We start from the raw sequence: 15,093 nt of genomic DNA, 5'->3' as shown, positions 1-15,093 counted from the left end.
AGACCCCAGAGGCAGGGCCTCTAAGGGAACGACGGGGGCTACAGGCAGAGTTTGGCTTGTTAACTACAGGGAGGGCGGTAGAGAAGCTGAGGAAGGCGAGGGGGACGATCTATGAGCATGGAGAGAGGACCAGCAGAATGCTTGTGCAGCAGATTAGAAAGGGAGGCAGCCATGGAGATAGGGAAAGCAAAGGACGGGGACGGCAACCTGGTTGGAGACTCAGCAGGGGTTGATAAGGCGTTCAAGGAGTTTTACAGTAGGCTGTATGGGTCAGAACCCCCAGCTGGGCCGGAGGGGATGAGGCACTTTTTAGGGGGGCTGAATTTCCTGAAGGTGGAAGGGCTGGGGACCCCAATCGGGTTGGAAGAGATAGCAGAGGGTCTGAAGGCCATGCAGTCGGGTAAAGCCTCGGGGCCGGATGGGTACCCAGTGGAGTTTTATAAAAAGTTCTCTGGGATATTGGGGCTTCTGTTGATGAAGACATTCAATGAGGCAAGGGAGTGTGGGGTGCTTCCCCCAACAATGTCACAGGCCACGATTTCATTGATCCTGAAGTGGGACAAGGACCCGGAGCTATGTGGGTCCTACAGGCCAATACCACTACACCACTACTACATATGGGCGCCAAACTGCTGGCCAAAATCTCTAGGATTGAAGACTGTGTTCCGGATGTGATTGGGGAGGACCAGACGGGATTTGTTAAGGATAGGCAGTTGGCGGCCAACGTAAGAAGGTTGATAAATGTGATTATGATGCCCCCAGAAGGTAGGGATGTGGAGGTAGTGGTCGCAATGGACGCAGAGAAGGCTTTGATCGGATGGAATGGGAATATCTGTGGGAGGTACTGGGGTGGTTTGGATTTGGGCGTGGCTTTATTGACTGGGTCAGGTTGCTGTATCAGGCTCCAGTTGCGAGCGTACGGACGAACAGGTCAACATTGGGCTATTTTGGGCTGCATTGGTGGACGACACAGGGATGCCCCCTCTCCTCACTGTTGTTTGCGTTAGCCATTGAGCCGCTGGCAATTGCGCTGAGAGCTCAAGGGGGTGGGAGGGGGGGGTGGGGGGGGTGAGTGGACCACAGAGTCTCGCTTTACGCAGACAACCTGCTCCTGTATGTTTCAGACCCACTGGAGGGGATGGAAAAATATATGAGGATTTTCGGGGAATTTGGCCGGTTATCTGGGTATAAACTAAATATGGGGAAAAGTGAGATGTTTGCGGTCCAGGCAAGGGGGCAGGAGAGGCGATTGGGGGAGCCGCCGCTTAGGGTGATGGGGTAAGCTTTCGATACCTAGGCATCCAGGTGGCACGGGAATAGGAACGGCTACACAAGTTAAATTTGGCCAGATTAGTAGACCAAATGAAGGACGATTTTTGGAGGTGGAATGCGCTTCCATTGTCACTAGCTGGGAGGGTGCAGACAGTGAAAGTGACAGTCCTCCCGAGATTCCTGTTTGTGTTTCAGTGTCTCCCATCTTTATTCCACGGTCCTTCTTTAAATGGGTCAATAATGTGATCACCGGCTTTGTATGGGCGGGTAAGACCCTGCGAGTAAAAAAGGGGATGCTTGAGCGAAGCTGGGAGGATGCGCTGGCGCTGCCAAGCTTTAGTAATTATTATTGGGCGGCGAATATAGCCATGATCAGGAAGTGGGTGGTGGGGGGAGGGTCGGTATGGGAGCGTCGGTATGGGAGCGTGTGGAGGCGGCTTCATGCAAGGGCACCAGTTTGGCTGTTCCCGCCAGCACGGTACTCCACCATCCCTGTTGTGGTGGCGGCCCTGAGGGTCTGGGGGCAATGGAGGAGGCATGTGGAAGCGGAGGGAGCTTTGGTGTGGTCTTCAATCTGTAATAATCACCGGTTTTGCCCCGGGAAGGCTGGGTTCCGGAGATGGCAGGGAGCAGGGATTGAGAGGATGAGCGATATGTTTATAGAGGGGAGCTTTTCTAGCCTGAGGGAGCTGGAGGAGAAATGTGTATTGGTGAGGGGAAATGAGTTTAGGTACCTGCAGGCGTGGGACTTCCTACGCAGGTAGGTCTCAACCTTCCCGCTCCTACCACCAAGGGGGATACAGGACAGGGTAGTTTCCAGAATGTGGGTGGGAGAAGGGAGGGTTTCTGACATTTACAAGGAACTCATGGGGTCAGAGGAGACGCAGACTGGGAGTTGAAGCACAAGTGGGAAGAGCTGGGAGGAGAGAAAGAGGATGATCTCTGGGTGGACGCGTTGAGTCGAGTCAACACGTCCACAACATGTGCCAGGCTCAGCCTGATACAATTCAAGGTCATTCACCGGGCCCACATGACAGTGGCCCGGATGAGCAGGTTCTTTGGGGTAGAAGACAGGTGCTCAAGATGTGCGGGAGGACCAGCGAACCATGTCCATATGTTCTGGGCATGCCCGAAGCTTAGGGGATTCTGGCAGGGGTTTGCGGATGTCACGTCCAAAGTGTTGGAAACAAGGGTGACACCGAGTCCACAGGTGGCGATTTTCAGAGTGTCGGAAGGCGCGGGAATCCAGGAGGAGAAAGAGGCAGACGTTCTAGCCTTTGCTTCCCTGGTAGCCCGGAGCCGGATTCTGTTAGCTTGGAGGGACCCAAAGCCCCTGACGACGGAGATCTGGCTTACTGACATGGCTAGCCTTCTCTATTTGGAGAAAATCAAGTTCGCCCTGAGGGTCAATGTTCGGGTTCGCCCGGAGGTGGTAGCCGTTCGTCGACTTCTTTGCGGAAAATTAACCGTCAGCAGAAAGGGGGGGGGGGGGGGGGGGGGGGGGGGGGGGGGGTGGGGGTGGGCTGGGGGTTAGCTTAGTTTAGAGTAGGGGGTTAGTAAAGGTGGGACCTGTAAGGGAGGAAGATGGCTTTTGCACTATGTTTATACATTCATGTACATTGTTTATTTTGTTGTTGTTGTAAAACCATTAATACCTCAATAAAATGTTTATATAAAAAAAACAATCATGGATGGAACAATTTGTCTGGACTGTATGCATAACAATATTTTTCACAGTACCTTGGTATACGAGACAATAAATCAAAATCCAAGGAGTTTGCAAAGGAAGCACTTTGAGGTGTATGCAGTTAGTTATGAACTCCTTGAGCTGTCAGGTTGACGGAATCGATTGCATGGTGCCTCTGACCTAGATGGTTCAGTAACTAGAAAATAGCATTGATTAATTTTCCCTGATAAATTTGTTGTTTTGGTGTTGCTTTGAGGTTTTGGGGATTGATAGCTTTACTATTTCTTCATTGTAAATACAAACGCATGAAAGGACCAAAAAAAAACAACCTGTCTTATCAATCTGCTGCACAATTACTTTCTCCCCCCAGCTCCTGGCCCCGCACCCCAGTCACATCATGCCCCAGGAAAAGGCAAAATGCTTGAGGAAAAAAGGGCAACCAGTTTAGTGTAAAACCTCTGGGGAAAATCCCAACCTCCTGCTCCTTTGAGAGCTCTCAGGAACTCACCCTGCTCCCTCTAGAAATATTGTAGTATCTTCATACTTTTAGTTTTAAGTGTTAAGGATCTCTATGAAAATAAATCATGCACAACCTAATGTTACTCGTTTTTTGCACTTTATATTTATACAACCTGGGCCTCCCATTCATGTCAACCCAAATAACCTAACTGATAAAAGCAGTGAAAACCTATATAGCACCTTTACTGTTGAGAATGGTTTTAGAGGTAGGGAGAAAATATTTGAATATGAAAATGAGAATTTTGAACTTAAGATACTGAGGGGCATGAAAGCGGACAATATATGGGCTGATGAAGATGAAGTTAATGGCTGATTCAAGTCCACTCTTCACCACCAAACTCCGACAAGGATAACCCAGGAACATATCTCAAGAAAAGATAATTATGGAATGTGTATTAGAATAAAATAAAGGATTAAAAGTTGAGTGGAACGAGCCAGAGCTGTTCCCATGCTCACATCACGCAGATGGGATTTTTATGACAAAATATGTTCATTTCATAGACACCATTACTGAGATTAGTTTTGAGCTCCAGAATTTCTTTGTGAATTAAATTCCACCAACTGCTGTGATGGAATTTGAACTCAGGTCTGCAAAGCATTAAGCAAGGCCTCTGGATTACTCGTCTACCATTATGCCATCTTCCCATAAACTGCCTACTTTTACCTCTGTATGTTGGCCAAAAATGCTATAGAATTCTTAAGATACCTAATCATGAAAAAGGAGAAACCAAACTGAAAACAGTGGGCGCGATTCTCCCAAAAGGGAACAAAGTCCCCAATTGAGCGTTTTTAGCTGAGTGCCGAGAAACACCTGGCTATTCAAGGTGACTCGTGTTGAATAATGGGCCTGAATGGAGACAGCGTGGCCGAGACCGCACATAGCTCCGTTTTGTAAAGTGGGGAGCTCCGCTCGCCGGAAGGTGCTAAGGCGTCTTCCTGAACCACCGCAGTCCTTTTGTTCTGAGTACACTCACAGTACTGCTGTTAACCAAGGAGTTCCAGAATTTTGACCCAATGACGATGAACGAATGGCTATCAATTTTTAAGTCAGGATGTTGTGTGACTTAGAAGAGAACTTGCAGCTGGTGGTGTTCTCGTGCATTTGCCACCCTTGTTGTTCTAGGTAATACAAATCATGGATTTGGAAGGTACTGTTGAACGAACCAACTAGATGATGCACATTGTGGCCACAATGCGTCAACAATGGAAGGATTGAATAGTTAAAGTGATGGAGTTCTAATCAAGTGGGCTGCTACATCTTGGATGGTGAGATTCTTGAATTTTGGAGCTGCACTCATTGCAGAATACTTAGCGTCTGACCTCTTTTAGCTACTATTTATTTGGCTGGTCCAATTACATGCCCTCTGAAATGGCCTAGCAAGCCACTCAGTTGTATTCAACCTCTACGAAAACCAAAAAAGGAATGAAACCGGACGGACCACTCAGCATCGAACCAGGCACCGGAAACGACAACAGCAAACCCAACCCTGCCGACCCTGCAAAATCCTCCTTACTATCACCTGGAGGCTTGTGCCAAAGTTGGTAGAGCTGTCACACAGACTAGTTAAGCAACAGCCTGACATAGTCATACTCACAGAATCATACCGTACAATGTCCCAGACACCAGTATCACCATTCCTGGGTCTGTCCTGTCTGTGGGTTGACGCTCTCTTATTGGTGATGGTCATTATAGAGTCGTGGTCATAGTTTTAAAGTGCAAAAAAATGGCCCTTTGTGTCAGCATCGGCCATCCAGCACAATATCTATTTTAATCCTATTTTCCAGCCTTGTAGCCTTGTCTGCAGTGGCATTTCGAGTGCTCATATGAATGCTTCTTAAATGTGGTGTGGGTTCCCGCCTCTACCATCTTTTTAGGCAGTGAGTTCCAGGTTCCCACCACTCTCTGGGTGAAAAATGTTTCAGCAAATCCCCGTTAAATTTCCTGCCCTTTAACTTAAACCAATGTCCCCTGGTTATTGACCCCGCTACTAAGAGAAAAGTTCTTTCCTATTTACCCTATCTATGGCCCTCTTAGACCCTCTCAAGGCGAACTTGATTTTCTCCAGAGAAAGCTAGCCAGGTCTCTGACTTTGGGGGCTTTGAGTCCCTCCAAGCTAATCGTATTAATCTCTGGGCTACCAGGGAAGCAAAGGCCAGAACGTCTGCCTCTTTCTCCTCCTGGATTCCCGGATCTTGCGAGACCCCAAAAATCACCACCTCTGGACTCATTGCCACCCTTGTTTTTAATACCTTGGACATGTCATCAGCAAACCCCTGCCAAAATCCCCTGAGCTCTGGACATGCCCAGAATATGTGGACATGGTTCGCTGGTCCTCCTGCACATTTTGCACACCTGTCTTCCACCCCAAAGAATCTGCTCATAGGGGCCGCTGTCATGTGGGCCCGGTGAATGACCTTAAATTGAATCAGGCTGAGCCTGACACAGGATGCGGTCGCATGACTCTACTCAACGCGTCCGTCCAAAGGCCCTCCTCTATCTCTCCCCCCAGCTTCTCCTCCCACTTTCACTTCAGCTCCTCGGTCTGCGTCTCCTCTGACCCCATAAGTTCCTTGTAAATGTCAGAGACGCTCCCCTCTCCTACCTGTCCCCTGGAAACTACCCTGTCCTGAATCCCCCTTAGCGGCAGGAGTGGGAAGGTTGATACCTGTCTACGCAGAAAGTCCCACACCTGCAGATATCTAAATTTGTTTCCCCTCACCAATGCAAACTTCTTCTCCAGCGCCCTCGTACTCTGACAGCTCCCCTCTATAAACAAGTCCCCCATCCTCTCAATCCTTCCTCTCTGCCATATTCAGAATCCCCCATCCATACTCCCTGGGGCAAACCGGTGATTATCGCAGATTGGGGGCCAGACTGATGCTCCCACTACCCCCACATATCTCCTCCATTGCCCCCAGACTCTCAGGGCCACCACCACCATGGGGCTGGTGGAGTACCGCGCCGGCGGGAACGGCAGAGGCTTAATTACCAATGCCCCCAGAATTGCTGCATTTACAAGAAGCTGCCTCCATACGCACCCATGCCGACTCTTATCCCCCCGCGCCCACTAGCCACTTCCTAATCATGGCTATGTTAGCCCTCCAGCAATAATTGCTAAAGTTCAGCAGCGCCAGCCCACCCTCTCCCCGACTCCGCTCAAGCATTACCCTCCTCACTTGCGGGGACTTGACACCCCACACGAAGCCCGCCATAACTTTATTGACCCGCTTAAAAAAGGACCGCGGAATAAAAGATGGGGAGACATTGAAATACAAACCGGAATCTCTGGAGAACCGTCATTTTCACCATTTGGACTCCCAGCGAGAGACAACGGGAGCGCATCCCATCTCCGGAAATCATCTTTCATCTGATCTACCAACCGGGCCATGTTCAGTTTATGTAGCTGGTCCCAATCCCGCGCGACTTGAATACCTAGGTACCTGAAACTGTCCCCTACCAACCTAAACGGATGTTACCCCAGTCGCCTCTCCTGACCCCTTGCCTGGACTGCAAACATCTCTCTCTTCCCCCATATTAAGTTTATACCCCGAGAACCGGCCAAGTTCCCCTAAAATTCCCATGATTTCTTCCATCCTCTCAATTGGATCCAAAACATCGGAGCAGGTCATCTGTGTAAAGTGACCCCCGTGTGCTAACCCCCTGCCCGGACCAGCCCCTTGAGGCTGTCAGAGCAAATGCCAGCTGCTCTATAGCCAGCGCAAACAGCAGTGGGGAGAGGGGGCATCCCTGTCTCGTCCCCCGGTGCAGTCTAAAATAGTCCAAAGTTATCCTGTTCGTCCGTACACTCGCCACAGGAGCCTGGTACAGCAACCTGACCCAGTCAATAAAGCCCCTCCCAAATCCGAACCGTCCCCGAACCTCCCATAAATAATCCCATTTCATCCGGTCAAAAGCTTTTACCGCATCCATTGCGACCACTACTTCCACCTCCCTACTTTCCGGGGGCATCATAATCACGTTTAACAGCCTTCTTACATTGGCCACCAGCTGCCTGCCCTTAATGAACCCCGTCTGATCCTCCACACAATAACGTCCGGTACACAATCCTCAATCCTGGAGGACAAAATTTTGGCCAACAGTTTGGCGTCTACATTGAACAGTGATATCGGCCTGTAGGACCCACATAGCTCCGGGTTCTTGTCCCGTTTCAGGATAAGCAAAATCGTGGCCTGTGACATCATCTGGGGCAGAATCCCTCTTTCCCTTGCTTCATTAAACACCTTCATCAGCACCGGTCCCAATATCCCGGAGAACTTTTTATAGAACTTGGCTGAGTACCTGTCCGGTCCCGGGGCCTTACTTGACTGCATAGCCTTCAGATCCTCCACTATCCCCTCCAACCCGATTGGGCCCCCAGTCCTTCTACCAGCTCCCCGCCCACCTTCGGGAAAATCAGCCCCTCCGGCCCCGTAGGGGTTCCGACCTGTACGGCCTACTGTAGAAATCCCTAAACGCCTTACTTACCCCTGATGAATCCCCAACTGAGTTCCCATCCCTGTCAATAACCTTCCCTATTTCTCCAAGCTCCTCCCTCTTTCTGAGCTGCTGTGCAAGCATCCTGCTGGCCTTCTCTCCATGCTCATGGATTACCCCCCTCGTCTTTCTGAGCTGTTCGACTGCCCTCCCTGTATTTAACAGGCCGAACTCCATATGCCTTCTTAACTACCTTATCTACCTGCCCTGTCGCCTTGAGGAATCTATGGATGTGTGGCATGAACGTTACTTGCCACTTATCCTCTCAAGCCTGAATGCTGTCCAGGTTATTTTGCATGTGGGCACAGATTGCTTCATTATCTGTGGAGTTGTTGATGAATATGGTGCAAACATCCTCACTCCTGACCTTGCAATGAAGCGAGGATCATTGAAGCTGTCTTGGACCTGGTATGATTCTCTCTCTCTCTCTCTCTCTCTCTCTCTCTCTCTCTTTTCCCCCCCAGCTAGCGTGATGTCACAATTGGGTTCCAAAAATGGAAGCCAGTCATGATGACCTCGCTGGGATGTGGAGATGAGTATAACCCCTGGGTGGCGTGACGGTCAAGGCACCCTGCCAGGGCACACCCTGGTGTGGCACTGCCATGGATGGGGCTTCGAGGGAACTCATTTGAGGGGGGGGGGGGTTGGACACTGAGAATGGGGGATTGCCCCGATCCAAACAATGATGGGGATGGGGTGACCCTGATGCCTGAGTGGGGGTGGGTGACCCGACCATTGAGTGCGGGGGAGATTGGCACTCTGTTTGAGGCTTGGGAGTCCCAATGCCCTCTGAGGGCCTGCCCAGCCAGAGTGATAGCACAACCCCCCCCCAAACCGGCCCCGCTTTAAAAAAAAAAAAAAGTTTTTTATGAAAAATGTTGTATTTATATAACAACAAAACCACAATAAAATACCAACAATAATGATAACAGTCATAAACATTCGCTCATCCTTAATGAACAACAAAACATATTAACAACAACTTAAGTTAACACAATATTAAGTTAAATAACCATAGGAAAAAAGAAAAAATAGAAATAGCAAAGAACACCCTCCATTTACCCCCCCCCCCCCCCCCCCCCCCCCCCCCGGTTGCTGCTGCTATTGACCAAGATACCTATCTTTGAGCCAGAAAGTCCAGAAAAGGCTGCCACCGTTTATAGAACCCTTGTACTGATCCACTCAGGGCAAATTTGACCCTCTCCAATTTTATAAATCCCGCCATGTCACTGATCCAGGTCTCCACACTTGGGGGCCTTGCATCCTTCCACTGTAGCAGAATCCTTCGTCGGGCTACTGGGGACGCAAAGGCCAGGACACCGGCCTCTTTCGCCTCCTGCACTCCCGGCTCTACCGCAACTCCAAAAATCGCGAGTCCCCACCCTCGTTTGACCCTGGATCCAACCACCCTCGACACCGTCCCCGCCACCCCCTTCCAGAATTCTTCCATGCTAGGCATGCCCAGAACATATGGGCGTGGTTCGCTGGACTCCCCGAACATCTGGTGCACCTGTCCTCACCCCCAAAGAACCTACTCATCCGAGTCACAGACATATGGGCCCGATGCAGCACCTTAAATTGGATGAGACTAAGCCTCGCACAGGAAGAGGAAGAGTTGACTCTCTCCAAGGCATCCGCACAAGTCCCATCCTCTATCTGCTCCCCTAGTTCCCCCTCCCATTTAGCCTTCAGCTCCTCCACTAACGACTCCTCCACCTCCTGCATTACCTTATAAATGTCAGACACCTTCCCCTCTCCGACCCACACCCCCGAAAGCACTCTGTCCATCGCCCCCCGCGAGGGCAGCAAAGGAAATTCCTCCACCTGTCGCCTAACAAACGCCTTTACCTGCAAGTATCTGAACATGTTCCCTTGGGGGAGCCCAAATTTATCTTCCAGTTCCCCCAGGCCCGTAAACCTCCCCGCCAATAAACAGATCCCTCAATTTACTGATGCCCACCCTTTCCACCCCCTAAATCCCCCATCAGTGTTCCCCGGGATGAACCGATGATTTCCACCTAATGGAGCCTCCATCGAGCCCCTTGTTTCCCCCCTATGCCGTCTCCACTGTCCCCAGATTTTTAGGGTCGCCACCACCACCGGGCTCGTGGTATACCTCTTAGGAGAGAGCGGCAATGGCGCCGTTACCAGGGCACCCAGGCTCGTACCTCTACAAGACGCCATCTCCATTCTTTTCCACGCCGCCCCCCCTCCATCACCCATTTACGCACCATTGACACATTGGCCGCCCAATAGTACCCCAAAAGGTTGGGCAGCGCCAGGCCGCCTCTATCCCTCCCTCGCTCCAGGAAAACCCTCTTCACTCTCGGAGTCCCATGTGCCCACACGAAGCTCAAAATACTGCTAGTCACCCTCCTAAAGAAGGCCCTGGGGATGAAGATGGGCAGGCACTGAAAGAGGAACAAGAACCTCGGAAGCACCGTCATTTTAACAGACTGCACCCTCCCCGCCAACGACAATGGCAGCATGTCCCACCTCTTGAACTCATCCTCCATCTGATCCACAAGCCTGGTGAAATTATGCTTGTGAAGAGTCCCCCAGTCCCTGGCCACCTGCACCCCCAGGTACCTAAAACTCTCCCCTGCCCTCCTAAGCAGGAGCCTACCAATTCCCTCCGCCTGGTCCCCAGGGTGCACCACAAACACCTCACTCTTGCCTAGATTTAGTTTATAGCCTGAAAAGGTCCCAAACTCAGCTAGCAGCTCCATCACCCCTGGCATCCCTCCCACCGGGTCCGCCACATACAGTAGCAGGTCATCGGCATACAACGACACCCTATGTTCCTCCCCACCCCGCACCAAACCCCTCCACCTCCCTGAATCCCTCAACGCCATCGCCAACGGCTCGATTGCCAATGCAAACAACAAGGGGGACGGGGGGCAACCCTGCCTGGTCCCTCGGTAAAGCCGGAAGTACTCCGACCTCCTCCCATTCGTGGCCACACAGGCCATCGGGGCCTCATATAGCAGCCTCACCCATCTAATAAACCCTTCACCAAATCCAAACCTCCCCAACACCTCCCATAAGTACCCCCACTCCATTCTATCGAAGGCCTTCTCCGCATCCAGCGCCACCACTATCTCAGCCTCCCTCTCAATCGCCGGCATCATGATGACATTCAACAACCTCCGCACATTCGTGTTCAGCTGCCTTCCCTTAACAAAACCTGTCTGGTCCTCGTGTACAACCCCTGGCACACAGTCCTCTATCCTGGTGGCCAGGATCTTTGCCAGCACCTTGGCATCCACATTAAGGAGAGATATGGGCCTGTATGAACCACACTGCTGGGGGTCCTTGTCCCTCTTTAAGATTAAAGAAATCAGCGCCCGCGACATCGTCGGGGGCAAAGTCCCCCCTTCCCACGCCTCATTAAGTGTCCGCACCAGCAAGGGGCCCACTAGGTCCACAAACTTTTTATAAAACTCCACCGGGAACCCATCTGGCCCCAGCGCCTTCCCTGACTGCATCTGTCCGATCCCCTTAACCAGCTCCTCCAGCTCGATCGGCGCCCCCAACCCCTCCACCTGCTCCTCCTGCACCTTCGGGAAAGATAGCCCGTCGAGAAACCTCTCCATTCCCCTCCTCTCCACTGTTGGCTCCGACCAGTACAGTTCCCCGTAAAAGTCCTTGAAGACCTCATTCACCTCTACCCCCTTCTGCACCACGTTCCCACTCTTATCTCTCACTCCAGCAATTTCCCTAGCCGCATCCCGCTTGCGGAGTTGATGAGCCAGCATCCTACTCGCCTTTTCACCATGTTCATACACTGCCCCTTGTGTCTTCCTCCACTGTGCCCCCGCCTTTCTAGTGGTCAGCAAATCAAAGTTAGCCTGTAGGCTGCGCCTCTCCCCCAACAATCCCTCCTCTGGTGCCTCCGTGTACTTCCTATCTACCTCCAGCATATTCCCCACCAGTCTATCCCTCTCACTCCTCTCGCTCCTCTCCCTGTGTGCCCGGATGGATATCAGCTCCCCACGAATCACTGCCTTCAAGGCTTCCCAGACCATCCCCACCCGGACCTCCCCCGTATCATTCACCTCTAGGTACCCCTCAATACTTGCCCAGACCCTCCTGCACACCACCTCCTCCGCCAACAACCCCACATCCAACCGCCACAACGAGCGCTGGTCCCGCACCTCCCCCATCTCCAACTCCATCCAATGCGGAGCGTGGTCGGAGATTGCAATGGCCGAATATTCGGCCTCCTCAACTCTCGGAATCAGTCCCCTACTCACCACGAAGAAGTCTATCTGAGAATACATGGGAGAAGAAAGAGTACTCCCATGCCCTCGGCCTCACAAACCTCCATGGGTCCACCCCTCCCATCTGGTCCATAAACCCCCTCAGTACCTTGGCCGCCGCCAGCCTCCTACCCGTCCTTGAACTGGACCGATCCAGTGAAGGATCCAACACCGTATTGAAGTCCCCCCCCCCCCCCCCCCCCCCATAATCAGACCTCCCGCCTCTAGATCCGGGACACGTCCCAGCATACGCCTCATAAAGCCCGCATCATCCCAATTTGGGGCATACACACTAGCAAGTACCACCTTCTCTCCCTGTAGCCTGCCCCTTACCATAACAAACCTACCCCCCTTATCCGCCACCACCTCAGATGCCTCAAACGACACATTTCTCCCCACCAGAATCGCCACTCCCCGGTTCTTCACATCCAACCCGGAGTGGAAAACCTGCCCCACCCACCCCTTCCTCAGACGGACCTGGTCCGCCACCTTCAGGTGGGTCTCCTGAAGCATTGCCACATCTGCCTTTAGCCCCCTCAGATGAACAAGTACCCTAGACCGCTTCACCGGCCCATTCAGTCCTCTCGCATTCCAGGTGACCAACCGGATCAGAGGGCGTCCCGCCCCCCTCCCCCGTCGACTAGCCATAGCCCGTCGACTGTCCGCCCCAGGCCATCACCCCCCCCGCCCGACCCAGTCCCCACGGCGACAACACCTCACCTCTGTCCCCCCGGCCCACACCAGCTCCTTCCTGACCCTGCCAGCAGCAACCCGGTATCCCCCCCTCCACCCAGGCTAGGAACCCTCCTAGCCGCGAACCGTCCTCCATTGTACTTCCGTGGGTCAGCTAACTTCTGCTGACCCCGGCAACTCCCGCCAAAAACCTGACCCCTCCCAGAGTGGGATCATCCCCCATCCTGTCACTCCTCAAGGCACCGCTCCAGCGCGGGGAGGAACCAGTTAAGGCCCCCCCCCCCCCCGTCATCATCTCCAGCCCCGCAATGCGGGAAACCAGAGGAAAGCCCGCGCTTTCGTACTGCCCCACCACACCCTTCTGATGCAGCTCCCAAATACCAGCCCCACGCCATACCCCCAACCCTATACAGAATACAACAAACCCCCCCACCCCCCCCGCATAATACAAAACTCAAACAATGCCCCCCAACAAAAAACAGAACAACACCCCAATAAATAACCATATCAAAATTACAAAAGTACAGTAAAAACACAGCAACAGCAGAAACCAGCAATAAAGCATTACAACCGACCCCCCAACCCGTAGTTCAAGTCCAGCTTCTCCGTCCGCACGAAGGCCCATGCCTCCTCCGGGGAATCAAAATAATAATGCCGCTCCAAATAAGTTACCCACAAGCGCGCAGGCTGCAACATTCCAAACTTTATTTTCTTCTTATAGAGCACCTCCTTCGTCTGATTAAACCCGGACCGCCGCTTAGCCACCTCCGCACTCCAATCCTGGTAGATCCGTAATACCCCATTCTCCCAGTCGCTGCTCTTCACCCTCTTGGCCCAGTGCAGCACACACTCCCGATCACTGAACCGGTGGAACCTCACCAGCACCGCACGCCGGGGTTCATTCTCCTTAGGCCTCCTGGCCAGTACTCTGTGGGCTCCCTCCAGCTCCAGGGGCAGATGGAAATATCCTGCCCCCACTAGCGAGTTCAGCATCGTGGCCACGTAGGTTGTCAGATCCGACCCCTCCAGCCCCTCCGCAAGGCCCAAGATCCTCAGATTTTTCCGCCTCATGCGGTGATCAAGCTCCTCGAAGCGGTCTTGCCACTTCTTATGGAGTGCCTCGTGCCCCTCCACCTTACTCACGAGGACCACGGCCTCCTCCTCTCGTTCAGCGGCCTGCGCCTGCAACGTCTGGATGGCAGCACCCTGGGTCGTCTGAATCTCCGAAAGCTTTTTATTCGTTTCCTGCAGAGAGCTCAGCACCTCAGCCTTCAAATCTGCAATACAGCGCAGGAGAGCAGCTTGCTGCTCCTGCACCCACAGCCTCCACTCCTCTGGTGCTCCGCCGGCCGCCATCTTAGAATCCTTCCCCCGTTTTTTCCGGGGAGCTGCTGCCATTTTTTCCCCCTTTCCACTCCGAGTTCGAGTCATGAAATGTGGAGAAAGTTGATCACCACACCTTCTCCCACCGGGAGACGTCGAAAAAAATTCCGTTTTGGGCTCTAAAAAGAGCCGAAAAGTCCGTTTGAATCGGGAGCTCCCAAATGTGCGGCTTCCTATGTCATCGCCGTCAACGGCCCCGCTTTTTAACGGCAAGTGTCAGTTGATCTGGAATGAAAACCTGGCTGTTTTCTGGGGAGAAACACTCCGGTTTTCATTCAGAACCTGATACTTCGTCATTTTTAAGGAAAATTTCATCCCATATTAAATAGTGTGGATAAGTTACACTTATTCGAGAATACAACTTCAAAGTAAGCTGGAGAAGCAGAAAGTTATTTTAACCAAGAAGTTCTTTATTCAGAGTGAAATGAAAATGAATGAAAATCGCTTATTGTCACGAGTAGACTTCAATTAAGTTACTGTGAAAAGCCCCTAGTCGCCACATTCCAGCGCCTGTTCGGGGAGGCTGTTACGGGAATCGAACCGTGCTGCTGGCCTGCTTGGTCTGCTTTCAAAGTCAGCAATTTAGCCCAGTGTGCTAAACAGCCCCTATAGCCTAGATCTTTGGAAGAATCTACCAGGTACGGTAGTAGAGATAAATCAAAATGATTGGTTTGAAAATATTGTTCCATGCTGGAATTGGAGAGCTGGAATACAACGGGTACCAGCTTCAGTAATCTTTCCTCTCCCCAACTTCTTGTGGTTATGACAGTTTGATATAGCCG

General features: G+C 52.0%; 1 protein-coding gene across 3 annotated transcripts in view; it reads left to right on the top strand.

Moving 5' to 3' along the window:
* The window catches only part of znf644b (zinc finger protein 644b), a 152,236-nt gene that overhangs the window by 46,369 nt on the left and 90,774 nt on the right, over positions 1-15,093 (top strand). The window contains exon 1 of one of the 3 annotated variants that reach the window (XM_038793804.1): positions 4,460-4,744. The exons of the other annotated variants lie outside the window; for them this stretch is intronic. The gene's annotated coding sequence lies outside the window, so the exon portion shown is untranslated. Of the gene's footprint in view, positions 1-4,459; positions 4,745-15,093 lie in introns of those variants that run through there. 3 annotated transcript variants of the gene reach the window in all.

The sequence above is a fragment of the Scyliorhinus canicula genome, chromosome 4 (genome assembly GCF_902713615.1).
Source record: "Scyliorhinus canicula chromosome 4, sScyCan1.1, whole genome shotgun sequence".
Lineage (NCBI taxonomy): Eukaryota > Metazoa > Chordata > Chondrichthyes > Carcharhiniformes > Scyliorhinidae > Scyliorhinus > Scyliorhinus canicula.
Note: the sequence above shows the minus strand (reverse complement) of the source record. Positions and strands in the feature narration are given on the sequence as shown.